Raw genomic sequence first — 27373 nt, forward strand, 5'->3', positions numbered from 1 at the left:
CGCGGGGCTCGAACCCACGAACCGCGAGATCATGACCTAAGCGAAAGTCGGACGCTTAGCCGACTAAGCCACCCAGGCGCCCCAAGTCTTTAATCCATTTTGAGTTAGTTTTTGGGTATGAGGTAACATAGTGATCCGATTTCATTCTTTGGCCTGTAGCTGTCCAGTTTTCCTGACAGAGGTTATCAAAGAGACCCTCCTTTCCTCCCTATATACTCTTGGCTCCTTTGTCATAAATTAATTGACCATATATGCATGAGTTTATTTCTTTTTTTATTATTTTTTTAATGTTTTATTTTTTTCTGAGAGAGAAACAGCATGAGCAGGGGAGAGTCAGGGAGAGAGGGAGACACAGAATATGCAACCAACTCCAGGCTCTGAGCTAGCTGTCAGCACAGGGCCCGATGTGGGGCTCGAATTCACAAATCGCAAGATCGTGACCTGAGCCGAGGTCGAGGCCTAACTGACTGAGCCACCCAGGCGCCCCTGCATGAGTTTATTTCTGATCTATTCTCTTGGTCTGTGTGTTTGTTTTTATGCCAATGCCATACTGTTTTGATGACTGTAGCTTTGGCTTGAAATCAGGGAGTATGATGCCTCCAGCCTTGTTCCTTTTTCTCAAGATTGCTTTGGCCATATTGGGGTCCTTTGGAGGTCATTCCTACAAATTTTAAGATTGTTTGTTCTATTTCTATGAAAACTGCCATTGGTATTTTGACAGTGATTGCATTGACTCTGTAGATTGCTTTGGATGATTATGGACAGTTTCACAATATTCTTCCAATCCATGAGCATGGAATATCTTTCCATTTATTTGTGTCTTCAATTTCTTTCATCAGTGTCTTAGAATTTTCACAGTACAGGTAGGTCATTAACCTCTTTAAATTCTTTTTGATGCAATTGTAAATGGAATTGTTTTCTTAATTTTTAAAAAAATTTTAATATTTTTGAGAGAGAGAGTACAAACGGGAAGGGCAGAGAGAGCAAGACAGAGACTCTGAAGCAGACTCCATGCTGACAGCTCAGAGCCCAACATAGGGCTTGAACCCACAAACCATCTTCTCTACATAATATCATGTCATCTGCAAATAGTGACAGTTTTCCTTTTTCCTTAACAATTTGAATGCTTTTTAATTTTTTCTTCCTTAATTGCTCTGCTAAGATATCTGATACAATATTGAATCAAAGTAGTGAGAGTGGGCATTTTGTGTTGTTCTTCATCTTAGTGGAGAAGCTTTGAGCTGTTTACTCTTGGAGTATGATATTAGCTGAGAGCTTGTCACATTGTCCTTTATTATACTGAGGTGTGTTCCCTTTATACTCACTTTGCTCAGAGTTTTTATCATAAAAGGATGTTGAATTTTTTTTTGCATTTATTGAGATGATCATGATTTTAATCCTTTATTTTCTTAATGTGATACATAACATTGATTTATTTGCATCCTTGTGTCCCTGGAATAAATCCCATTGATTCTGGTGTATGATCTTTTTAATGTATTGTTGAATTTGGTTTGTTAATATTTTGTTGAGGATTTTGCATCTATGTTCATCAATGATACTGGTCTATAGTTTTCTTCAGTTGTGGTGTCCTTGTTTAGTTTTGGTATCAGAATAATGCTGGCCTTGTAAGATGAGTCTGGAAGTGTTCTCTTGTGTTGTTGTTGTTGTTTTTTTGGAAGAGTTTGAGAATGACTGGTATTCTTTGAATGTTTGGTAGAATTCACTAGTGTCACTGTCTGTCCTGGCGTTTTGCTCATTGGGAGTTTTTTGATTATTAATTCAATCTCCTTACTACCAATTGTTCCACTTAGGATTTCTATTCTTTCATGATTCAGTCTTGGAAGGTTGCATGTTTCTAGGAATTTATCTATTTCTTCTAGGTTTTTCAGTTTGTTTGCATGTAATTGTTTATTGTGGTCTCTTATGATCCTTTGTATTTCTGTGGCATATGTTGTATCCTTTGATTTCTATTTTTATGTATTTGAGCCCACCATTTATTGTTGTTGAGTCTAGCTAACAGTTCTCAATTTTGTCTTTTTACTTAACCAGCTCTTAGTTTTATTGATCTTTACTGATGCTTCTTTTGTCTTTATTTTACTTACTTCTGCTCTGTTCTTTGTTATTTCCTTCATTCACCTGACTCTGGGCTTCCCCCACCCCCACCCTCTCCCAGTTTATTGAGATTTAATGTTAAGCTTTTTGAGATCTTTCTTTTTTTTCTTTTTTTATATAGTCATTTGTTGCCTTGAACTTTTCTGTTAGAACTCATTTTGCTGCATTGCATAAATCTTGGTTTATTGTATTTGCATTTTCATTTGACTCAAGGTACTTTTTATTAAAGTTTTAATTTAAATTCCAGTTAGTTAACATACAGTGTAATAATTAGTTTCAGGTGTACAATGTAGTGAGTCAACACTTCCATACATCACCAGATGTTCACCACAAGTGCCCTCCTTAATTCCCATCACCTATTTCACCCATCCCCCCATCGACATCCCCTCTGGTAACCATCAGTTTGTTCTCTATAATTAAGAGTCTGTTTCTTGGTTTGTCTCTCCTTTTCTTTCCCTTTGCTCATTTGTTTTGTTTATTAAATTCCACATGAGTGAAGTCATATGCTATTTATCTTTGACTGATTTATTTCACTGAGCATAATATTCTCTGGCTCCACCCATGTCATTGCAAATGGCAAGATTTCATTCTTTTTTTTATGACTGAGTAATATTTCATTATATATTCCAGGAACCTCCATACTGTTTTCCATGGTTTCCATTCCCACCAACAGTGCAAGAGGGTTCTTCTTTCTTTACATTCTTGCCAGCACCTGTTGTTTCTTGTGTTGTTGATTTTAGCCATTCTGACAGGTGTGAAGTGATACCTCATTGTAATTTTAATTTGCATTTCTCTGATGATCATTGATGTTGAGCATCTTTTCATGTGTCTATTGGCCATCTGTATGTCTTTGGAAAAATGTGTATTCATGTCTTTTGCCTGTTTTCAAATTGAATATTTTTTGGTGTTTTTTTTAATGTTTATTTGAGAGTGTGAGACTGAGCATGAGTGGGGGAGGGGACAGCAAGAGGGAGAGAGAGAATCCCAAGCAGGCTCTGTATTCAGTGCAGAGCCCAACATGGGCTCAATCCCAGGATGTATGAGATTATGACCTGAGCTGAGATGAAGAGTCGGCTGATGAACTGACTGAGCTATCCAAGTGCCCCTTGAGTATTGAGATATGTAGTTTTCGTTTTTTGGTTTTTTTTTTTTTTTTTTTAGTTTATTTTGAGAGAGTGCATGCAAATTGGGGAAGAGCAGAGAGAGAGAATCCCAAGCAGGCTCTGTGCTAGTAGCTTGAAAAGGGGCTCGAACCCTCAGACTGAGATCATGACCTGAGCGGAAACCAAGAGTTGGACACTTAATCGATTGAGCCAACCCAGGTGTTGCAGGTGTTGAGTTTTATAAGTTCTTTTATATTATGGATACTAACCCTTTATCACATATGTCATTTGCAAATATCTTCTCCCATTCAATAGATTGCCTTTTAGTTTTGTTTATTGTGTTCTTTACTGTGCAAAAATTTTTATTTTGATATAGTCATAATAGTTTATTTTTGCTTTTGTTTCCCTTGCCTCAGGAGACATATCTAGAAAGAAGTTACTATCGCCGATGTCAGAGAAGTTACTGCTTGTGTTCTTTAGGATTTTTGTGGTTTCAGGTCTCCTGTTTAGGTTTTTTATCCTTTTTTATTTTTTTGTGTGTTTGGTGTAAGGAAGTGTTCTAGTTTCACTCTTCTGCATGTTGCCATCCACTTTTCCCAACACCATTAGTTGAAGAGAGAGTCTTCTTTGCATTGGGTATTCTTTCTTGTTGTGTTGAAGACTAATTGACTGTATAATTGGGGCTTCATTTCTGGGTTTTCTATTCTGTTACATGGATCTGTGTGTCTGTGCCAGTACCATATTGTCTTGATGACTACAGCTTTGTAATATAGCTTGAAGTCCGGAATTGTGATGCCTCTAGCTCTGTTTTTTCTTTGTGAAGATTGCTTTGGCAATCTGGGGTCTTTTGTGATTCCATACAAATTTTAGGGTTGTTTGTCCTAGCTCTGTGAAAAATGTTGGTTGTAATTTTGGTAGGGATTGCATTAAATGTGTAGATTGCTGTCTCATGGTATTCTTTTTATTTCACTTTTGAGTTCTTTGTTGACCCGTTAGTTCAGTAGAATGTTGTTTAATCTTTATATTTTTGTGAGTTTGCTGTTTTTGTTCTTGGAATTGGTTTCTAGTTTCATACCATTGTAGTTGGGAAAAGATGCTTAATATGGCTTTATTTCTTTTTACAATCATTTGCTAAGTCATATATTTATGAAAAATTTTCTATTTTGCCTGAAGTTCCAAATGTATTGGCACTATAGTTATACTCTTATCATTTAACCTATACAGATTGCTTAGTAATAATCCTCCCTTTTATTTTTTTAAATAGACTTGAGTGTACAGTTTAGTGATTTTTAATACATTCACAGAGTTGTCCACCGTCATCATAATCAATTTTAGAACATGATCATCACCCCAAAAAGAAATCCTGCCATTAGCATTCATTCCCCATTATTCCCCAGCCCCATCCCTCCTCATCAACCCAAGGTAATCACAAGTCTTTTTTGCCCCCTATACATTTGTGTCTTCTGAAATTTTCATGTAAATGGAATCATACAGTATGTGCTGCTTTGTGACTGGCTTCTTTCACTGAGCATAATGCTAAGGTTCATCTGTATTTAACATGTGTCGGTTTCATACTTTTATTGTAAGAAAATAGTACACTGTATGGTTATAACATTTTATTCATTCATCAGTTGATTGACATTTGGGTGTTTTTTACTTTTTGGCTATCATGAATAATGCTGTCATGAACATTCATGTGCAAGTTTTTGTCCAAATGTATATTTTTATCTCTCTGGGGCATTTTTCATTTTTATTACTGAGTAAATGTATCTTTTCACCCTTTTAAAAAATAATTTGCATGGTTGGGCGCCTGAGTGGCTTGGTCGGTTAAGCATCCACTTTCAGCTCGGGTCATGATCTCATGGTTCATGGCTTCGAGCCCCGCATTGGGCTCTGTGCTGAAAGGTCAGAGCCTGGAGCCTGCTTTGGATTCTGTGTCTCCTCCTATCTCTGCCCCTCCCCACACATACACTCTGCCTGCTTCTCTGCCTCTCAAAAATTAAATAAAAACATTAAAAAAAATAAAAATAATTTGCATGGAGGTTTAGCAATTATAGTAATTTTTCCAGAAAATCATTCTATTTTGTTAATATCTGCTTTTATGTGCATTATTTTCTTTTACATCTTTAGAGTTTACTTTGCTTTTATGAACTTCTTAACAGGGGTAGTTAGGTATTAATTCACAACCTGATTTCCAACACAGGGATTTATTTCCTTTTTTTTTCCCCTGTGTATTTATTTATTTATTTTTCTTAAATAGTTTATTGTCAAGTTGGTTTCCATATAACACCCAGCGCTCATCCCAACAGGTGCCCTCCTCCATGCCCATCACCCCTCTTCCCCCCTCCCCCACCCCCATCAGCCCTCAGTTCTCAACATTCAACAGTCTCTCATGGTTTGCCTCCCTCCCTCTCCCCCACGATTTTTCCCTTTCTTCTCCCCCATGGTCCTCTGTTAAGTTCCTCCTAATCCACTCATACATGCAAACATATGGTAGCTGTCCTTCTCTGCCTGACTTATTTCGCTCAGCATAACACCCTAAAGTTCAATCCATGTTGCTACACATGGCCAGATTTCATTCTTTCTCATTGCCATGTAGTATTCCATTGTATAGATAAACCACATCTTCTTGATCCATTCGTCCGTTGATGGACACTTAGGCTCTTTCCATGATTTGGCTATTGTTGAGAGTGGTGCTATGAACATTGGGGTCCCTGTGCCCCTATGGATCAGCACTCCTGTTTCCCTTGGGTAAATTCCTAGCAGTCCAACACAGGGATTTAAACTATCATTTTACTTTCAAGTATTGCTTTACCTGAATACCATAATTTGATAATAGTTTCATTATTTCACATCATTTTCTAATTTCCATTGTAATGTCATCTTTGATCAGTAGGTTATTTAAAAGTGTACTTCTTGGAGCATCTGGGTGGCTCAGTCAGTTAAGCATCTGTCCCTTGATTTCGGCTCAGGTCATGATTTCACAGTTTGTGAGATTGAGCCCTGTGTTGGGTTTTGCACTGTCAGCACAGAGCCTGCTTGTGATTCTGTCTCCCTCTCTCTCTGCCCCTTCCCTACATGTGCGCGCGCGTGCTCTCTCTCTCTCTCTCTCTCAAAATAAAGATTTTTAAAAAGTGTTTCTTAAATTCTAGTAATAATGAGAATTTTCTAAGTATGCGTATTTTGTAATTGGTTTCTGGCTTTACCACATTTTCCTTAGATAACTTCCGTTGAATGATTTTAGTCTGAGTTTTCTAAAGATTTCATGGTCAATGTGGTCATTTTCTGTAAATATGCAAGTGCTTGACAAGCATATATTCTGCAGCTCTTAGTTTCAGTATTCTATGTGTGCACATTGGTGAGTGAGTTGTGTCGATCTGTATCATGACAGATTTTTTGTCCCTATTCTTTTAACTACTGAGAGAGATCTTTATTTAAAAAAATGTTTTTTTAATATTTGTTTATTCTTGAGAGAGAGAAACAGAGCATGAGTGAGGGAGGGAGGGAGGGAGAGAGAGAGAGAGAGAGAGAGAGAGAGAGAGAGAGAGAGAATCTGAAGCAGGCTCCAGGCTCACAGCCATCAGTGCAAAGCCTGACGGGGGCTTGAACTCAGTGACCTGTGAGATCATGACCTGATCTGAAGTCGGATGCTTAACTGAGCCACCCAGACGCCCCGAGAGAGATCTTTAAATCTGCCACTATGATAGTGACCTGTGTCTAGTTCTCCTAGTAATTATATTTTACCTGTATATATAACATGAAACCATGTATAACAATTCATACAAACTTAGTTCATTCTGTTCTGGTGAATTAAACATTTTATCGTTTTTGAAGTGACTCTTTTAAGTCTAGTGTTGCTTTTTCTTTGATGTCGATGTTGTGTCTGAAACCAGTTTAGCTGTTCCATCTTTATTTTGGTTCACGTTTGCATGATGTCTTTTTCTGTCCTTTTACGTCCTTTTACTTTTAATCTTTTTGTGTTATGTTTTAGATGAGACTCTTGAAAGCAACATCTATTTGTAGGGTTTTTTTTTTTTTAATGTTTTTATTTCTGTGAGAGAGAGTGAGAGAGAGAGAGAGAGAGAGAGAGAGAGAGAGAGACAGCGTGAGCAGGGGAGGATCAGAGAGAGAGGGAGACACAGAATCTGAAACAGGCTCCAAGCTCTGAGCTAGCTGTCAGCACAGAGCCCGATGCGGGGCCCGAACCCATGAACCGTGAGATCATGACCTGAGCCGAAGTTGGAGGCTTAACCGACTGAGCCTCCCAGGTGCCTCTGTAGGGTTTTTTTTTTTTTTTTTAATCCAGTCTGATAATCTTTCTTTTCTTTTCTTCTCTTTTCTTTTTTCTTTTCTTTTCTTTTTTTTTTCTTTTCTTTTCTTTCTTGGCACCATTTTTTAAAATTTTTTCTTCAATGTTTTATTTATTTCTGAGAGACAGAGACAGCGTTAGCAGGGGACGGTCAGAGAGAGAGAGGGAGACACAGAATCTGAAACAGGCTCCAGGCTCTGAGCTATCTGTCAGCACAGAGCCCGACGCGGGGCTCGGGCCCACCAGCTGTGAGTTCATGACCTGAGGTTAAGCTGGACACCCAACCAACTCTGCCCAACCAGGTGCCCCGTGGAACCTTTAATTGATACACATTTAATATGATTACTGTTATTTTGAGATTACTTCCAGCATCTCTGTAACAGTCCAGTTTACCTGTTCTGTATTTCTTTTTTCTTCCTTTAGTTTATTTTTTGAATCAGTTTTTCCATTATGGGTTCAAATACTTCATATTCATTTTAATTCTTTTTGTGATTACCCCAGCACTTACAGCATGTGTATTTCATTTATCAAAGTCTAGTGTTAAGTGATACTTTTATTTTCCTCCTGGTTAAAGCAAGAGCATTAAAACTCCTTAGTGCCATTTAACCACCTCCTGACATACATGCTGTTGTCCTGTAATTTCATTTTCTGTAAAAAAGATTTTTTTTACAAAAGGCATACATACTTAATATATATAATTTAATGAGTTTGGAGATAAGTTTCTATACACATTTTAAACTCCACAACACATTATTTTATACATTGTTCCATTAGATTTTAAATCTACTTACGCTTTCATGGTTATTTTTTAAAAATTTTTTTAATGCTTATTTTTTAATGCTTATTTTTGAGAGTGAGAGAAAGACATAGAGTGTGAGCAGGGGAGGGGCAGAGAGGGGGAGACACAGAATCTGAAGCACACCCCACGCTCTCAGCTGTCAACACAGAGCTGGACATGGGACAGAGTATGAGATCATGACCTGAGCCAAAGTCGGATGCTTAACTGACTGAGCCACCCAGGCGCCCCTCATGGTACTTCATTCTTTCCTGCATCTCTCACCTTCCAATTTGGGTCAGTTTTCTTTTGGTTTATGATTTATGAATGGGGTTTGCTTGAAGTGAACTCTATTTTTATTTGAGAATATATTTCATTTACATTTTTTTAAATGTTTGCTTATTTTGATTGGGGGGTGGGGTGCAGAGAGAGAAAGAGAGCAAGAATCCTGAGCAGGCTCAGCGCTGTCAGCACAGAGCCCAATGTAGGGCCAGAACTCACCATCAAATCACAACCTGAGCCGAAATCAAGAGTTGAACATGACAGACTGAGCCACCTAGGAGCCCCCTTCATTTCCATTTTTGGTGGATATTTTCTCTGCAGTGGAATACTAGATTGGCACTTGTTTTTCTTTCTGCTCATAAAAAATTGTTTTATTAGGGGCACCTGGGTGGCTAAGTCAGTTAAGCATCTGACTTGGGCTCAGGTCATCTCACGGTTCGTGAGTTTGAACCCCACAGCTGTAAGCTGTGCTTACAGCTAGCTCAGAGCCTGGAGACTGCTTCAGATTCTGTGTCTCCCTCTCTCTCTGACCCTTCCCTGCTCTCTCCGTCTCTCTCTCTCTCTCTCTCTCTCTCTCTCTCTCTCTCTCTCTCTCTCTCAGAAATCGGTAAAACATTAAAACATTTTTTTAAATTGTTTTATTAGCTTCCATTTTTATTGTTGCAAATTAAGCTATCTTGGGGTGCCTGGGTGGCTCAGTTGGTTAATCCTTTGACTTCTGCTCAGGTCATGATCTCATGGCTCTTGAATTCGAGCCCCGCATCAGGCTCTCTGCTGACAGCTTGGAGCCTGGAGTCTGCTTCAGATCTGTCTCCTTCTGCCTCTGCCCCCCGCCAAATAAATAAGCTTTAAAAAAAAAAAAGAAAGAAAGTAATTCTCCTCCATCCCCACCTCGCAGGATAATTTTTTCTTTGTTGATTATCTGCTTAGAATTCATCAAGAATCTTAAGTTTATGGTCTGACATCGTTCATCGTTTTAAAAAAATTTCAGCTACTTAAATATTGGTTCTGCCCCATACTGCCTCCTCTTCGGGGATTCCAGTTAACTGTGTTGTGTGGTGGACATTCTACCATGTCTTCATGTTTGTTACCCTCTCTTCGTTCTGAGCTTTTTTTCCCCGCCAATCTATCCTTTGATGTACTGTCTCAACTGTCCGATTTACTATCTCACTGGCGTTAAACTTGTTTCTTGAATTCTTATTTTCGGTTTTTGTATTTTTCAATAACTTTTTGCTTTTTTTAAAAACCTGTTATGTCATTTACTATAGTTTTTTAGTTCATAATTGAGATTAAGTTGTAATTTAAAATTTTCTGTTTGGTAATTCCAGTAATTGGAGTTTTGTGAGTCTCTTTTTGTTGTTTGCTATTTCTGTGGCTTTTGATCCTGTTTTCTTGTCTCCTCACGTGCCACTTGTCTTTAATTGTATGCTGGGCATTGGATTTGAAAAATTATTTGACAGAGTATTTGTGACCAAGGATGATACCTTCCAGAAAGGATTTATTTTTGTGGCATCTGCTTGGAATCCAGGATTACTTAGTCTAATCTCTGTCAAGATTTTTCTGGGCCAACCAGAAGACTCAAAGCCAAATTGGATTCCGTGTATAGACTGGTTATTTGTGGTTCGCCCTGACGGTGCCACCCCTCAGGTTGCTCACTGGGAGTTGGGGGAACAGGATTTCCCTTTAGCCCCTTTCACCCTGTCAGGCTGTCTGATGCAGTTTAACTTCCAGTTTCTTCTGGATTGTTGGGATCACCTCTCTGAATTTTCTGGTCCTCTTATCAATCTGAAAACACTATCCTGTTGGCTCTTGAATCCTTTAAAAAAGTCATTTCTTAGATTTTGTGCAGCTCTACTTTTATGTCTTCAGCAGAAAGGTTGGTTCAGATCACCTAATGTGCTGTACCTGCGAGAGGAAGTCCTCCTGTCAGCTCTTCATGGCACACTGTGGTTTTGTCACATTTCTCTAAGGCTTCAGACTCAGCTGCTAGTTCTAAGTTTTGTTTTATGTAATTGTACTCACTTGGGTACTTTTGTACGTTTGTATTAAAAGTTTGTATGCATGCGTATAAATCTAAATAAAATTTTACCAGAATACTCAGTAGCATTTTAAGTCTCTTCAACCTTAGGCAGTTTGTAGATATTGACAATGGACAGATTTGTTGTATTTAAGTTTCAGCTAAAAATAGTGTTGGGGGGGCAGGTGCCTGGGCGGGCGCTCAGTGTATTGAGCGTCAGATTTGGGCTCTGGTCATGATCTCCTGTTCGTGAGTTTGAGCCTTGCATCGGGCTCTGTGCTGTCAGCTCAGTCTGGAGTCTGTTTCGGATTCTATGTCTCTCTCTCTCTCTCTACCTCTCTCCTGCTCGCACTCTGTCTCTCTCTCTCAAAATAAGTATGTACTTTTTTTAAAGAATTCTTTTTTTGAAAATAATTTTTAAAGATTTATTATTTTGAGAGAGAAACAGAGTGCGAGCCAGGGAACATCAGAGAGAGAGAGGGAGACAGAGAATCTGAAGCAGGCTCCAGGCTCTGAGCTGTCAATACAGAGCTCGACGCAAGGCTTGAACTCACAGACCACGATATCATGACCTGAGCCAAAGTCGGACGCTTAACCAACTGAGCCACCTAGGTGCCCCTCAAAATAAATATTTTTTAAAAATTAAAAAAAAAATAGTGTCTGGAGTTACTCTCAGAACATGAAATCCTTCTTAATAGCTATTGGAATGTACAGTATCAAGTAATTTTTTTTCTTTCATGGAGAAGAATGCTTTCCCAGCTGCACTTTTACCATCATTACATCTGTCATAGTTTACCTGTTGCTAGGTATAATACATATCTGTCCTTTTGAACTAGGAAACAAGGATGTAGTTCTACTGAGATTGTTCTCTGCTGTCCTGTGAGAGTGCTCAGCCTTATGAACGAATGTGGTTCTTTACAGGTGAGAACCATTTTCCTTCTTTGTGTAATTTTCACAAGAGCCTTGTGAGGTGTGATCCTTAGGCAATTTTAAGCAAAAGATTAAGAAACAAAGCCTAAGAGAAGTGAAGTGACTTGTTGTGGCCCCACACCTGGTTAATGGCATATGTCCTTTGTCTCTGGCCACTTGTGACTAGTTAACACTTGTGTACACATACTCACTGATTTCCCTGTTGTGTCATGTTAATGCTTTCTTATTTCTGTAAACTAAATGATACGACGTCATGACTCATGTCCTAAAGATGGAGACATTGGGGAGATTACTTCTGCATATCCCCTCCTCAGTCCCCCTCCCTCCCTCCCCGTTTCTAGCACGTGAGTCCACAGGCTCTGGAATTTGCCAGCTTCTCTGTCCTTTTGGAAAAGCTTACTTTGTCACTAGGCCTTTCTCATCTCCACATGTACAGTCAGTCCCTTTCCCTCTCTTTAGACTTGTCTCAGTTTTTCCACTTCCCAAAAAGATACCTCTTTTCTTCCCAACACATTTGCCATCCTTGTCATTCATATGGCTAAATCCAAACCCTCTAACTCCCTTACTGGATATCTCCTGTAAGGCTTCTTTACCTTTTCTAATCATTTTTTTTTAATGTTTGTTTATTTTTGAGACAGAAACAGAGCATGAGCAAGGAAGGGGTAGAAAGAGAGGAAGACACAGAATCTGAAGCAGGCTCCAAGTTCTGAGCTGTCAGCACAGAGCCCGACGCGGCGCTCGAACTCACAAACATCGAGGTCATGCCCTGAGCCAGTCAGACACCTAACTGACTGAGTCACCCAGGCGCCCCTCTAATCACTCTTGATGAAGGTCCCAGCCAAAATCTTGTTTGTTCTGATCATCTGAATCTTTGGGAGAACAAAAAGCTTTTCTGCCTTGGACCCTTTTTGTGGTCAGTGCTTCACCAGAAATATGGTGGTGCTTCTGCTTCTACATAGTGCTCATATTGCCTATTCCGTGCCCTTGTTATGGTAACTTTGAATAGTTACCTTACGTTAGGTCTGTGAAGGTCGAGTAGTCAGTCATATGGTGTTCAATTACTACGAATTTAAGGGTATGAGGATGTGGCTTCCTCACATTGTATATACTCTATTTTCTTTCAAGAACTGCTTATTTTTAATCCCTAAGTATTCTTTTCTTGGAAGTTCATTCAGTAGTTTACCCTCTTGTGCCACTGACAAACCTGTTGAGCTTTTAAAATGTTGATAGTATTGTGGCTGGTGCCATTATCTTTTCACTATCCTAATCAGAATATTTGCATTTTTTCTTTCTTTTTTTAAATCCTGTATCTTTTCTTTTGTCTACTTTGGTTTTTTTGTTTTTACATTTATTTATTTTTGAGAGACCATGAGACTGAGTGTGAGCAGAGTAGGACAGAGAGAGAAGGAGACACAGAATACGAAGCAGGCTCCAGGCTCTGAGCAAACGTTCAACACAGAGCCTGATGCGGGGCTCGAACCCACAAACCGTGAGATCATGACCTGAGCTGAAGTTGGACGCTTAATCAACTGAGCCACCCAGGTGCTCCTCTGTTGTCTACTTTGATTATTTTTCTTCAGTAAACTTGGCTTTACCTAAACCCAGAGTATGGAGTATGTTCTTTTTTACCAGCTCAAGTGGAAGCTTTAAAACCGGACATGGGTGGGGCGCCTGGGGGGCTTAGCCGGTTAAGCGTCCGACTTTCGCTTAGGTCATGATCCCGCGGTTCATGGGTTCGAGCCCCGCATCGGGCTCTGTGCTGACTGCCAGCTCAGAGCCTGGAGCCTGTTTCAGAGTCTGTGACTCCCTCTCTCTCTGACCCTCCCCTGCTCACGCTGTCTCTCTCTCTCTCTCTCTCTCCTAGAAATAAATAAAACATTAAAAAAAAAATTTAAAAACCGGACATGGGTGTCATCATCTTGCTTTATTGTATTGCAGACCCTTGCATATAATAATACAATAAATGCTTAAAATAATGTGCATCATATGATCAATTATAAATGTTAATATTGATCATTATAATTACTAATAGGATAATTAATATTAAATTGATACTTTAATATAATGGTATTAGCTTTTTAAGGGTTTTATTTCCGGACTGCCTTCAAAACCCTTGCATTAGTTTTATATCTCTAGCTTCTTATTCTACAGAGTCTGTAAAAATAATCAACTTTTAAATATAATTTGAATTCATTGATGTTTTCTCCTTAAAAGACTCTGTAGTGACTACTACAGTGCTTTTATTTTTACCTTTTTATTTGTGAACATTTCCAGATGTCTTTTTTGCTAAGAATTTATGGTAATAGCATATCCAAGATATTGTTTTATTCCTAAATATGTCTGTTAAACAACACATTGTTCTACATTACTGCAGTGCATTATCATATACAACATACCTGATAATGATGTCTTTTTTTTCCTTAACTACTTATTTTGAAAGAGAGAGCACACACCTGCACGCACTCATGAGTGTGACAAGGGCAGAGAGAGAGAGAAAGAGAGAGGGAATCCCACGCTGGCTCCGCCTTTTAGTGCACAGCCAGACATGGGGTTCTGTCCTGGGAACTGTGAGATCAAGACCTGAGCTGACACCAAGTCGGATGCTCAACTGACTGAGCCAGCCCAACTAATGATTTCTTTTATAGATTATATGATACTTAGTCCATGTTCAAGGTGCCCTAGTTCTCTAAAAAAATTTTTTTGTATAGTTTGGTTCATCAGAGGGTTCAGGTGATAACCTCCTGATCCATTCATGAAGCCCCCCCCACCCACTCTTTTACCTAAATTCTTTTACCATCCACTGATTACCATTACATGGATTAGTTATTTAATTAAAACTTACAAAAGTGAGGGGTGCCTGGCTGGTTGAGCGTCAGACTCTTGAATTCGAGCCCCACATTGGGGGTAGAGTTTACTTTAAAAGTAAAAAAATAAAAGTTATAAAATTGTGATTGTTCTAATTTGGTCACTTCTGCCATTATTAGCTGAAATGAAATCTTTCTCTATGGAATAATTTTTTCCTCATTCACTAGGACTCCTTGGTTAACCTGCAATATCTAGTCAGTTCTTGAGTTGTTAATATTGCCTATTGGGGAACTGAAGACTTTTTTATTGAAGTTTAATTAGGGTATGACATTATATTAGTTTCAGGTACATAACATTGATTCAGCAATTCTATACATTGCTCAGCACAAGTGTAGTCACCATCTGTCACCAGAGAACATTATTACAATATCATTGATTATATTCCCTTTGTTACTTTTCATTTCAGTGATTTGTTTTACAATTAGAAAATTGCACATCTTTTCTTTTTAAAGAAATCTTTATTTTTATTTATTTTCTTAAAGTTTCATTTATTTTTGAGAGAAAGAGAGAAAGAGAGAGACACAGAATCTGAAGACAGGCTTCAGACTATGAACTGTCAGCACAGAGCCTGACGCAGGGCTCGAACTCACGAACCGTGAGATCGTGACCTGAGCCGAAGCCGGGACACTCAACTGACTGAGCCACCCAGGCGCCCCAGAAGATTGTACATCTTAATCCTCTTTGTTTCACCTATTCTCCCACCCACCTCCCTTGTGGCAACCATCAGTTTGTTCTCTTCATCTAAGAGTGTTTTATTATTTGTTTTGCTCTTTAGATGCCATATGTAAGTGAAATCCTATGGTATTTATCTTTTTTGGACTTATTTCACTTAGTAAAATACCTTCCCCATCCATGTTGTCTCAGATGGTAGGATACCATTATTTTATGTTTGAATAGTAGTCCAGTATTTGTGTGTATATATTTGTGGATATATACTATATATATATATATATATATATATAAAATGTATGCATATACATACAAATACATACATACATACATACCATATCTTCTCCATTCATTCATCTATGGATGGATCCTTGGGTTGCTTCCATATCTTAGTTATTGTAAATAATGCTGCAGTAAACTTAAGTGTGTATATCTTTTTGGATCAGTATTTTCAGTTTTCTTTGGGTAAGTGCCTGGTAGTGGAATTACTGTATAGTATTTCAATTTTTTTAAATGTTTTTTTTATTTATTTTTGAGAGGGAGAGAGGCACAGGGAGGGGCACAGAGAGAAGGAGAGATAGAATCTAAAACAGGCTCCAGGCTCCAGGCTGTCCTCACAGAGCCCAACGCAGGGCTTGAACTCACAAACGGGGAGATCATGACCTGAGCCAAAGTCAGATGCTTAACTGACTGAGCCACCCAGTCACCCCTATAGTATTTCTATTTTTAATTTTTGAGGGAGACTCCATACTCTTTTCCACAGTGGCTGTGCCTGTTTATATTTCCACCAGTAGTGCATGAAGTTCCCCTTTTCTCCACATCCTTGCCAACAGTTGTTATTTCTCGTCTCTCTTTTTTTGTTTTTTTGTTTTTGAGTGAGAGCACATGCGCACTTTAGCAGGGGAGGGGCAGAGGGAGAGGGAGACTGAGAATCTTAACCAGGCTCCACATCAGCACAGAGTCTGATGCGGTGCTGGATCTCACTACTTTGAGATCATGACTTGACCTGAAATCAAGTCAGATGCTTAACTGAATAAGCCACCCAGGTGCCCCTGGTCTTTTGGATAATAGCCATACAGATAGGTGTAAAGTGATATCTCATTGTTATTTTGATTTGCATTTCCATGAAAATTGAGCATCTTTTCATGTGTCAGCCGTTTGTGTGTCATCTTTGAGAAAATGTCCATTCAAGTATTCTGCCCATTTTGTCATCAGATTATTTAAAAAAATTTTTTTTAATGTTTGTGTATTTTTTGAGAGACAGAGACAGAGCGTGAGCAGGGGAAGGGCAGAAAGAGAGGGAGTTACAGATTCCGAAACAGGCTCCAGGCTCTGAGCTGTCAGCACAGAGCCCAGCGTGAGGCTCGAACTCATGGACCATGAGATCATGACCTGAGCTGAAGTTGGTCACTCAACTGACTGAGCCACCCAGGTGCCCCTCACATTATTTGGGGTTTTTTGGTGTTCATTTGTAGTTCTTTATATATTTTAGATTTTAGCCCCTTATCAGTTAATGTCATTTGCAAATCTCTTTTCCCATTCAGTAGATTGCCGTTTCTTTTTGTTGATCGTTTGTTTGGCCAAAGTTTTTCATTTTAACGTAGTCCCAATTGTTTAATTTTGCTTTTGTTTCCCTTGCCTGAGAGACATACCTAGAAACATGTTGCTAAGACTAATGCCAAAGAAATTACTGCCTATGTTTTCTTCTAGGAGTTTTATATTTTCACATCTCACAATTTGGTCTTTAATCCTTTTTGAATTCATTTTTGTGTATAGTGTAAGGAACAAGTCCAGTTTCATTATTTTACATGTAGCTGTCCAGTGTTCCCAGCACTATTTAATTGAAGAGACTGTCCTTTCCCCATTGTATACCCACCCTTGTCTCCTTTGTCATACATTAATTGACTTTTTAAGTGTGGGTTTATTTCTGTGCTCTCTATTCTTTTTTTTTTTTTATCTCTTCGTGTCTTTTTGTGCCAGTACTATGCTGTTTTGAATCCTACAGCTTTATAATACATCTTGAAATCTGGGATTCTTATATCTCCCACTTTGTTCTTTCTCACGATTGCTTTGGGTATTCAAGGTCTTTTGTGGTTCCATAGTTGAGTGGTATTCTAGTTTTGTGGAAAACGCTCTTGGTATTTTAATAGGGATTGCACTGAATGTGTAGAACCCTTTGGGTAGGTAGTATGGATATTTTCACAATGCTAATTATGTAATCTGTGAGCATGAGTATCCTTCCATTTGTGTCCTCTTGAGTTTCTTTCATCAGTGTTTTATAGTTTTCAGAGTACAGATTTTTCACCTTCTTGGTTAGGTTTATCTTAGGTATTCTCTTTGATGCCGTTGTTAATGGAATTGTTTTCTTAATTTCTCTTTCTGCTAATTCATTATTAGTGTATAGAAATGCAACAGATTACTGTATATTTTATAGACTTCAGTTTATGAAGTTCGTTTATCAATTCTAATTATTTTGGTGGAATCTTTAGGGTTTTCTATATGTAGTATTATGTCATCTGCAAATAGTGAGTTTACTTTCTCCCTACCAGTTTGTTGCCTTTTTTTTCTTTTTCTTGTCTGGGTGCTCTCACTAGGGCTTCCAGTTCTGTGTTGAGCTATAGTGTTGAGTGTGGACATCCTTGTCCTGTTTCTGATCTTAGTGGAAAAGCTCTCACTTTTTCAACATTCAGTATGCTGTTGTGGATTTTTCACATACGGTCTTTATTATGTTGAGGTATGTTCTCTCTTAAACCTACTTTGTTCGGAGTTTTTATTGTGAATGGATGTTGTACTCTGTCAAACGCTTTTTTTGTGTCTCTTGAGGTGATCATAAAGGTTTTTATACTTTCTCTTGGTACTGTGATGTATCACATTAATTTGTTAATATTGTACCATCCTTGCATCCCTGGAATAAATCCTACTTGATCACAATGAATGATTTTTTTTATGTAAAATGTTGAATTTGATTTGCTCATATTCTCTTAAGGATTTTTGCTTTTTCTTTCTTTTTTTGCTTTTGAGAGAAGGTGTAGGTGAGCAATGGATGGAGAGTATCCCATGAGGAGCAGGGGTTGGGGGGGAGGAGAGAGAGAGAGAAGTGGGGCTCACCGGAAGCAGGGCTCGAGCTCACCTGTTGTAGGCATCGAACTCTCAAATTGTGAGAACACGACCTGAGCTGAAGTCCCATGATTAATCGACTAAGCCACCCAGGTGCAGCTGCATCTTTGTTTTTCAGGGATATTGCTCTGTAGTTTTCTTGTAGCGTCTTTTCTGGTTTTGGTATCAGGGTAATGCTGGTTTCAGAATGAATATGGAAGTTTTCCTTCTGTCTTTTGGAATATTTTGTGCAGGATAGGTATTAACTCTTAAAATGTTTGGTAAAATTCACTTATGAAGCTGTCTGATCCTGGACTTTGGTTTATTGGGAGTTTTCTGATTATGGATTCCATTTTATTGCTTGTAATCACTGTGTTTAAATACTCTATTTTTCTTGATTCAGTTTTCAAAGATTATATGCTTACAGGAGTTTAGTCATCTCTTCTAGGTTTTCTTGGTGGATAGTTTTTGGTAGTAGTCTCTTAATAATCCTTATTTTTGTAGTGTTAGTCACTTCATTTCTGATGTTACTTCTTAAAAAAATTTTTTTAATGTTTATTTATTTTTGAGAGAGAAGAGTGCACCTGGAGGAGGTGCAGAGAGGGAGACACAGAATCTGAAGCAGGCTCCAGGCTCTGAGCTGTTGGCACAGAGCCCGACCTGGGGATGGAACTCATAAACTGTGAGATCATGACCTGAGCCAAAGTTGGACACTCAACCGACTGAGCCACCCAGGCACCCCATTCTGATTTTATTTATTTGACTCCTCTCTTTTTTTCTTGATGAGTTGGGCTAAACATTTATCAGTTTTATCTTTTTGAAGAACCAGTTCCAGGTTTTACTGATCTTTTTTATTGTATTTTTATTCTCTGTGTCATTTCCCCCCCCTCTAATCTTTATTATTTCCTTCTACTAGTTTTGGGCCATGTTTTTTTCTAGCTTGTTTAGATGTAAGGTTAGGTTGTTTATTTGGCGTTTTTCGTGTTCTTGAGGTAGACCTCTCTGGCTATAAACTTCTCTTTTAGAAGTGCTTTTGCTCCACCCACAAGATTTTGGACTACTGTATTTTCATTTTCATATGTTTCCACATATTTTTGGGTTTCCCATTTGATGTCTTGGTTGACCCATTGTTTAGTACCATGTTTAGCTTCCATGTACTGGTGTTTTTTTTTTTTTCCAGATTTTTTCTTGTAGTAGATTTCTGGTTTCATATTGTTTTGGTCAGAAGAGATGGCTGTTGTGTTTTTATTTTTCTTGAATTTACTAAGACTTGTTTTATGGCCTAATGTGATTTATTCTGGAGAATGTTCTATGTGCACTTGAAAAGAATGTATTCTGTTTTGGGATGGAATGTTCTGTATATATCTGTTAGGTCCATCTGGTTTAATGTGTCTTTTAAAGCCACTCTTTCCTTTTAATTTTCTGTCTGAATGGTCTGTCCATTGATGTAAGTGGGTGTTAAAGTCCCCTAGTATTATTGTATTACTGTTTCTACTTTTGTGTCTGTTCATAATTGGTTTATATATTTTGGTGTGTCTGTATTGGGTGCATAGATATGTACAATTGTCATATCTTCTTGTTCTATTGTTCCCTTTATCATCATGTAGTATCTTTCTTTGTCTTTTGCTACAGTCTCTGTTTTCAAGCCTATTTTGTCTGATATAAGTATTGCTACCCTGGCTCTTTTTTTCACTTCCATTTGCATGATAAATGCTTTTCCATTCTTTCACTTTCATTCTGCATGTGCCTTTAGTTCTGAAGTGAGTCTCTTATTAGACTACATGTGTATGGTCTTGTTCTTTGTTTTATTTTTTAAGTGTTTTATATATTTTTGAGAGAGACAGAGAATGAGAATGAATGGGGGAGGGGCAGAGAGTGGGGAACAGAGGATCCAAAGTGAGCTCTGTGCTGAGCTCTGTGCTGAGCTCTGTGCTGACAGCTGATAGCCTGTTGTGAGGCTCAAACTCATGAACTGCGAGATCATGGCCTGAGCTGAAGTTGGACGTTCAACCAGCTGAGCCACACAGGTGCTCCTGGTCTTGTTTTTTAATTCCAGTTACCCTGTATCTTTTTTTGTGTGTGTGCCGGAATGCAAAACTTTGTCACTAGCTGGTTTCAACAACAACAACAAAAAACGAGTGAATACACTTAGAAACGTGGATAGCATCTCCCCCACCAGCAGGCAGGTTGGGGAAGGCAGGCAGGAACAGTAGGCTTAGGGTATTCCCCTCTGCCCAGCTGAAGTGGAATCCCAGGGAAAGGGTCAGGGCCCCTCCAGGGGCAGACCCTGAGACTCTCTCAGTCAGGGAAGCCCATGACAGCAGGTGAGGGCGGGAGGCTGAGCAGCCAGCGGGGCCGGGCCTGGGGCAAGGTGAGTAGAGGGGTCCTGAGCTAATGTCACCAGGGGAGCATCACGGGCTGCGGGTTCTGCGGATAGGGTATCGCCGAGGCAGTGATGGACAGCAGGAAGCTCCTTATCCTCTGTTCAGTGTCCTCAGAGCTGTGGGCGTTGGCACAGTGGCTGAAGGAGCAGTAGACCGTGACCCGGGTGCACCTCCTCAGCTCAAGCACAAGGCTGCGCGTGCCGACGATTGTGCTGAGCAGGTGCAGTCCTGTGCCAGGTCGTCCAAGGCTGGGGTACACTGGCTCCATGGGGCGTTGGACCTCGGCACTTCATTCAGCCTCGTGGGTCCACATACTATTAATGGGTACCCACCCTGTATCTTCTTATGGGAGCTTTAGGCCATTTATATTTAAAGTAATTATTGAGTTGTATGTATCCTGCTTTCCTCTTTATCTAAGACTGTTATTTCATTGAGGCTTATGATCACATACTTTTTTTTCGTAGTTTTGAATGAGGTGTGATTTTGTGAGTTGTATTATGGGGAGGACCTCCCAGTCTTGAGTGAGCATTTCAAATTCTATTGAGAAGATATAGGTAACAAAAAGTTGGGCTTTGCAGTGAGGGTGTGGTGCTCCTTACGGGGTTTGGAAATTTAAAAACTTACTTAACTTTACTGGAAAGTAAATTAGATTCAGTATGAAGTCATTTAAATTTTAAGACCTGTGACTCTTAAAGAGCCTGAAACTCATTAAATTAAAAAAATTTTTTTTACATTTATTTATAATTGAGAGACAGAGAGAGGCAAAGCATGAACAGGGGAGGGGCAGAGAGAGGAGACACCGAATCCGGAGCAGGCTTCAGGCTCCTGGCTCTGAGCTAGCTGTCAGCACAGAGCCCGACATGGGGTCTGAACCCACAAACCACGAGATCATGACCGGAGCCAAAGTCGGATGCTCAACTGACTGAACCACCCAGGCACCCCTGAAACTTACTAAATTTTAATGACTAGTATAAATGGGGAACTCCAGCGACCCCTGATGGTTTGCCAGGGAATGCAAGAAAAATTACTCTTGATAGCTTTTTAAAAAATTTAAAAAAATTTTAAACTTAAGTTTATTTATATTGAGAGAGAGAGAGCGCACACACACACTAGCAGGGGAGGGGCAGAGAGAGAGGGAGAGAATCCCAAGCAGGCTGCACGCTGTCAGCACAGAGCCTCAGGCAGGGCTCAAACTAACAAACCATGAAGTTATGACCCGAGCTGAAACCAAGAGTCAGACGCTTAACTGACTGGCATACACAGGCACCCCGCCCACCACCCCAGTAGCTTTCTATGATGACGAACCCTCAGAAAATCTATGGCTGTCCTTCCTGCTGTTGCTACCTCTCCCTTAGGCACTAGAAGTAACTCAGTGAGAAGAGGGGCAGAGTGGCTGATGCAGTCATGCGAACTTTCTGTTGGTATTGATTGAACATAAACTTTATTCAGTGAAATTTCAGGTAGTAAAGGTATACAAACACTGCTTGCTATTTCATGACCTTTTATTTATACACTGTCACTTGCTCAAGCTGTCTTTAAACCTTTTATAATTGAAACCTCTTTGGTCTTCGTTTTTTTTTTTTTGTTTTTTTTTTTTTAGGATACTATCTGCAGCCTTTTCTCAAGTGTTTCACCGTGAATTGTGTGTCAAACTGTACAAGGTATCTTAGTTGAAGTTTCAGCAATCGAAAAATTAGAGGTAAGGAGTATGTATCTATATATCTTTATTTCGGTGGTTATTGGAGCCAAAAACTTTTTTGAAACCTAATCTGTACTGCTGGTAACATGTGTTTACCCTCTCCCCTCACTCTCACCCCTTTGGGCAGTGAAGAGCAAGGATGAAAAACTAAAAGATGTCCGGGTAACTTGCTGTGTTTAGATTTAGGCCCTAAATCAGGCCCCTAAGAATGTCTTTGTACATTTGATTTGTTATTAGAAACCTCATCAGCAAAGGAAAGGGTAACTTAGCATATGATTTTGAATTGAAGAGGCAAATCGCACCCAAGCCCCAGAGCCTTGGTGACTGTGGCTGGAGCTGGTGGGGCTTTAGAGCCCTGCCCCGCGCAGTAATGGAGGGTGGTGCTTGCGCGCGCTCGCCTTCCGTCTGCCTGGTGGTGGTTGTAACTGTGCTTAGAGGTCCATGCTCAGTAACGGAGTTTTACAGGTGATAAACCTAGTGTAAGGAGCAAATACGGGTATACATTTTTAGATGGTTTTGTAGTTCTTTGAGCCATTAGTAGAACTGTTTGAAGAAAGGCTGTATAATAATACCAGCTTTGATTTCTACCCAGTTTTTCCACCTCACATAAACATTCCCACTCTTAGAAAACATCTCTTTCCTAGCATAATAACCTATGCGTGTGGGTGTGAATTAAACACTAGACAGGTTGTTATGAGACCTGTTGTATGATTTTAGCTTTTTAGCAAGTTTTTAAAGTCTCCGCAGCTTTCAGTTATCTTATATAAAACAGGGACATTGTACTGAGATTGGATTCAAAGTTTCTCACCTTTGGCACTATTGACATTTGAGGTCAGGTTATTCTTTGTTGTCTGGGGCCTGTAGGATGGTGAGCAGTGTCCGTGGCTTGTGCCTCCCAGATGCCAGGAGCAGCTCTCCCCAGTGTGACAACTCCACTTGTCTCCAGACACTTCCATATGTGTCTTTTTGGGCAAAATCCTCCCCAGTGTAGAACTGCTGGATCAGATGATATCTAGAGTTCCTTCCAACTTTATATTTCTCTTGTTTTTATGTCAAAAAATCCTAATTGCAACCTAGTTTCAATGTCATCTCTTCCACAAAGCTTTCTTCTGTACTTTTTCCTTGTTTTGTTTCTTTATCTGACAACTTACTATATGACTTAACCCCTCTACTGTAACTGTCAGTGTGTTTCTTTGAGGGCATGGGTCTTTTGTATCTCTATGCTGAGTGCTCAGGTTCAGTTAAGTGAATGAACAGTGGATTCAGGAGGATTATCAGGTTTAACATTTTTAAATGATTATAAATGATATTTTTGTTCATCTTTCATATCCTTCCAGTACAAGGTTGCCACAGTTTGTGATCTTGAATTTCTGGGTTTAGGAAACTGATTACCTTTTTTTCTAATGTTTATTTTTGAGAGAGTGCACGCGTGAGAACAAGCATGAGTGGGGGCGGGGCAGAGAGAGACAGAGACACAGACTCTGAAACAGGTTCCAGGTTTCCAGCTGTCAGCACAGAGCCTGACGTGGGGCTTGAGCTGAGGTGAGACCATGACCTGAGCCTAAGTTGGACGCTCAACCGACTGAGCCCCCCAAGCACTCCAGGAATCTGATTATTTTTAAAATCTTTTTGTTCTAATGTTTAGTTGCTGATTTTGAGAGAGAGAGCATGTGTGTACTTGTAGGAGAGGGGCTGGGGGCCAGGGAGAACGAGAGAGAGAGAGACAGACAGACAGATAGAGAAAGAAAGAGCATGAATCCCAAGCAGGCCCGGCACTATCAGCGGCGCTATCAGCGCAGAGCCCACAAGGGGCTCAATCCCGTGATCCTGAGCCGAAATCAAGAGGTGGAGGCTTAGCCGACTCAGCCACCCAGGCTCACCTTTTTAAAATCTTTTTAGAAGACAGGAACCTTCCAGGAGTATGTGAGGGAGCCACACAGAATACATCAAGGCTGCATTTGAGAAACACAGGGTCACACAAAAATTCGTAACATAAAGAGTTGCTTCAGCTTTTATATGCAGACGTCTCTCGGACCACCCCACGTGCCTCTGCAGAAAGCTGCCACCTGCTCGCCCCGCTCCGCTCCTACCCCACTTGCCTGTGCGCGCGCTCTCAAACGACCATCCAAAAAATTAGGAAACTTGTCATCTGTTGAGATAAAAGTAAAATGGAAAGATAGTAAATGTTTTCCTTTTTACATAGCCTAGAATACCTCACCATATTTTAAGTCCGTATTTCTCAGAAAAACTCACAGTAAAAAAAAAAACCAAAAGACACAACCCATTTTAATCATGATCTAATACATACCTACTCCTCATACCAGACTTTTGAATCCAGATTTACCATTACTATGTATCAAGCACTCTGCTATTTTCTGTGACTTTTTTTCTTTGATATTTGTCATCACCCAATACATTTATTATACACTTCACTAATAGGCCACAGCCTACCTTTTGCTAAAGTGTTCTAAGTAATCTCTTTATAAAATGTGGAGATGATCTGCCTCTGGCATGTGTTGCTAGTCACTTGTCCCGTCTTTCTTTTTAAATAATGTCATTTGAGACTAAAGAGCTTGGAGGGCGGGCCAGCAGACCGAGAGAGCGGCACCTGTCTGGCCCTGAGCCCCAGCCCGTGGGACGGGAGGCAGCCCAGCTGCCTTGGTCTCCACTGTAGCTCTGCCAGCGTGGCTGGCAGGACCGTGCAGGCTGAGACCCGGGGCTGGGCCAAGGATGACATCCAGAAGGTAATGGTAACTGTGGAGAAGGTCTGGAGATGGAAGGAGTGCCAGGTGAGCCGTAGGCCACACTTCCCTTCGTATCTTCAAGTTGGGTGCCATTGGTGGATCCTCAGGAGGAAAGGTGACAGAGGGCAGGTGGTGGGGACAGATTCCAAGGCCTGGAGTGGAGGGTAGGGGCGCCAGTCCCTTGGAGTGTCTCTCTCATCCTGATGGGTCGCAGCGATGAGAACAGTAACCACAGTTTCATTCGGAAACTTCCCTGCAGAAGGGCACTGAGCCCAGCCCTGGGGACACCCCCCAGCACAGCCACCCGACGTCTTCTGCCCAACCACTGGAAGAGGTCCCAGAGCATGCTCAGCCCCCATGGCTGGACCACGAGAGAGGTCCTGAGGGCATAACTGCAGGCAGCACCCATGCACCTCCATTGCTGACCGGGGAGGATCCTGTTCCAGAACTGCTGGAGGCTGAGGCTCCCTGCCGCCCCCGCCCCGGCCCCTGCTCCCAGCTCACCCTGTCTTTAAGCCAGTGCCACCTTCCCCAAGGCAGTCCTGGGTGACACAGTCACTCACGGGGCATCCCCATCCCAAACACATATGCCCACATGCCCCCAGGCCCTGAGGAGCTGGCCTGTTCTGTCACCCCAGTAGCTAGCCCTGTGGCTTTTTACAAACAAAGACCCTTTTGTTTAAAAAACAGAAAACAAAAAATTTGAAACACCTCAACCAGAGCAAATTAGATTTCCAATTAATTTAAAATCCTGTATTTTGTCATTCATGCTAGGTATTTTGTGTGCACAAGGCACTGTAACTAAAAGAGCATGCTTGCTTTTTGTTCTCAAGATCTGTAGTGCTGAAACCTAGAGGAGGATAAAAAGTTGAGAAATGTTATTTCAGGTGCTAATAGGGGTGACAGACACTCAACTTGTCAGGCATTTAGGAAAGGGAGAGAGCTGTGGTGATTAAGGTTGATTGGAGAAAGTTCACATGCATGTGGGGTGGATTTTGTGGTGTTCTATCAGATTTGAAAAAGCCATTACATGTGGAAGAAAACAGCATTCATGTAGGTGCCTGGGACTTTTGCTCCTACTTGAAGTTCATTTTTTGGGTAATGTTTAAGAGAAAGGAATTGAGAAATTAAAAAACAAGAAAAATATGGTAAAGTGCTGAAAATATATATTAAAACCAAGGCTTGTTATTTTAGCTCTCCTGTGGGTATAAATGAGGTTCAGTCAGGAGATTAAGTAGAGGCTTGTATCCTAGATGCCTCTGATAGAAGCCAGTGTTTACCCCCAAATGGTAAAGTTCACGTTGGAGTATTAGGTTTACTGGGTAGTAAACCCCCTTTATCCACAGGGAACGTGCTCCAAGTCCCACAGTGGATGCTTGAAACTGTGGATAGTACTGAACTCTATATAAACTATGGTTTTTTTCTGTACATACCTCTCTATGATAAAGTTTATGAAGTAGACACAGGAAGAGATTAGCTATAATAAATGGGAACATTTATGACAGTATACTGTAATAAAAATTATGTGAATGTGGCATCTCAAAATATTTAATTGTATTTACCCCTATTTTTGTGATGATGTGAGGTGATAAAATGCCTCCATGATGAGTTACAGTGACCTGAAAGACGTAGGCATTGTGACATAGTGTTAGACTGCTATTGACCTTCCGATGGTAAGTTGGAAGGTGGATCATCTGCTTCTGGACTGCAGTTGACCACGGGTAACTGAAACTGCATGAGGCAAAACCATGCGTAAGAGGGGACTACCATAGTTTCTGAATGATGGGGAGAGAAAATGCTCATCTGTCAAGCCCGTAAGGTTATTGTTCTTTTATAAATTGCCCTTTGTGGAACAGAAATGATTTGTATTGTAGTCCACATAAGAAAATTGTTTAGGTTTATTTATGGTGAGGGAGAGAGAGCGGGGGGAGGGGGCGGGGGGGTGTGAATGGGGGGAGAAGGGAGAGACAATTCTAAGCAGGCTCATCGCTGTCAGCTCATAGCCTGACGCGGGACTCGGAACTCAACAACCGTGAGATCATGACCTGAGCTGAGATCAAGAGTTGGATGCTCAACCAACTGAGCCCACATATTTTAAAAAGGTCTTTACTATTTTGACCATACAATTTAAAGTTTCATACATGCCTGTGAGGCCTGGGCTTCCTCCTTTCTTCTGTAGTTAGATGGGAGGGCTCAGGATGGTAAGTCACAACCAGGTGTGCTACAAAAGCCTTCAGAAAACAAACGGTGGGTTATTTTTTTTGTTTTACTGAACTGCTGTTCTCTTGGAATAAAAGAATATTATTGATGCAGAATATACTTGTGACCTAAAAGAAAGGACAGTGATTCAGCTTGTGATGATACTTGGGAACAAACCCCCTGCCCTAA

At 40.2% G+C, this 27373-nt stretch overlaps 1 protein-coding gene and 1 pseudogene across 5 annotated transcripts in view; both read left to right on the forward strand.

The window, feature by feature from the left end:
- Nucleotides 1-27373, forward strand: part of TAB3 (TGF-beta activated kinase 1 (MAP3K7) binding protein 3) — an 89552-nt gene that overhangs the window by 15830 nt on the left and 46349 nt on the right. For 4 of the 5 annotated variants that reach the window (XM_039248775.1, XM_039248779.1, XM_039248777.1 and 1 more), the window contains exon 2: nt 22143-22241. The exons of the other annotated variant lie outside the window; for it this stretch is intronic. The gene's annotated coding sequence lies outside the window, so the exon portion shown is untranslated. The remainder of the gene's footprint in view (nt 1-22142; nt 22242-27373) is intronic. 5 annotated transcript variants of the gene reach the window in all.
- On the forward strand, nt 22396-25535 carry LOC120242819 (annotated as a pseudogene).

The sequence above is a fragment of the Hyaena hyaena genome, unplaced genomic scaffold (genome assembly GCF_003009895.1).
Source record: "Hyaena hyaena isolate Hyena2069 unplaced genomic scaffold, ASM300989v1 scaffold_318, whole genome shotgun sequence".
NCBI classification, from domain to species: Eukaryota; Metazoa; Chordata; class Mammalia; order Carnivora; family Hyaenidae; genus Hyaena; species Hyaena hyaena.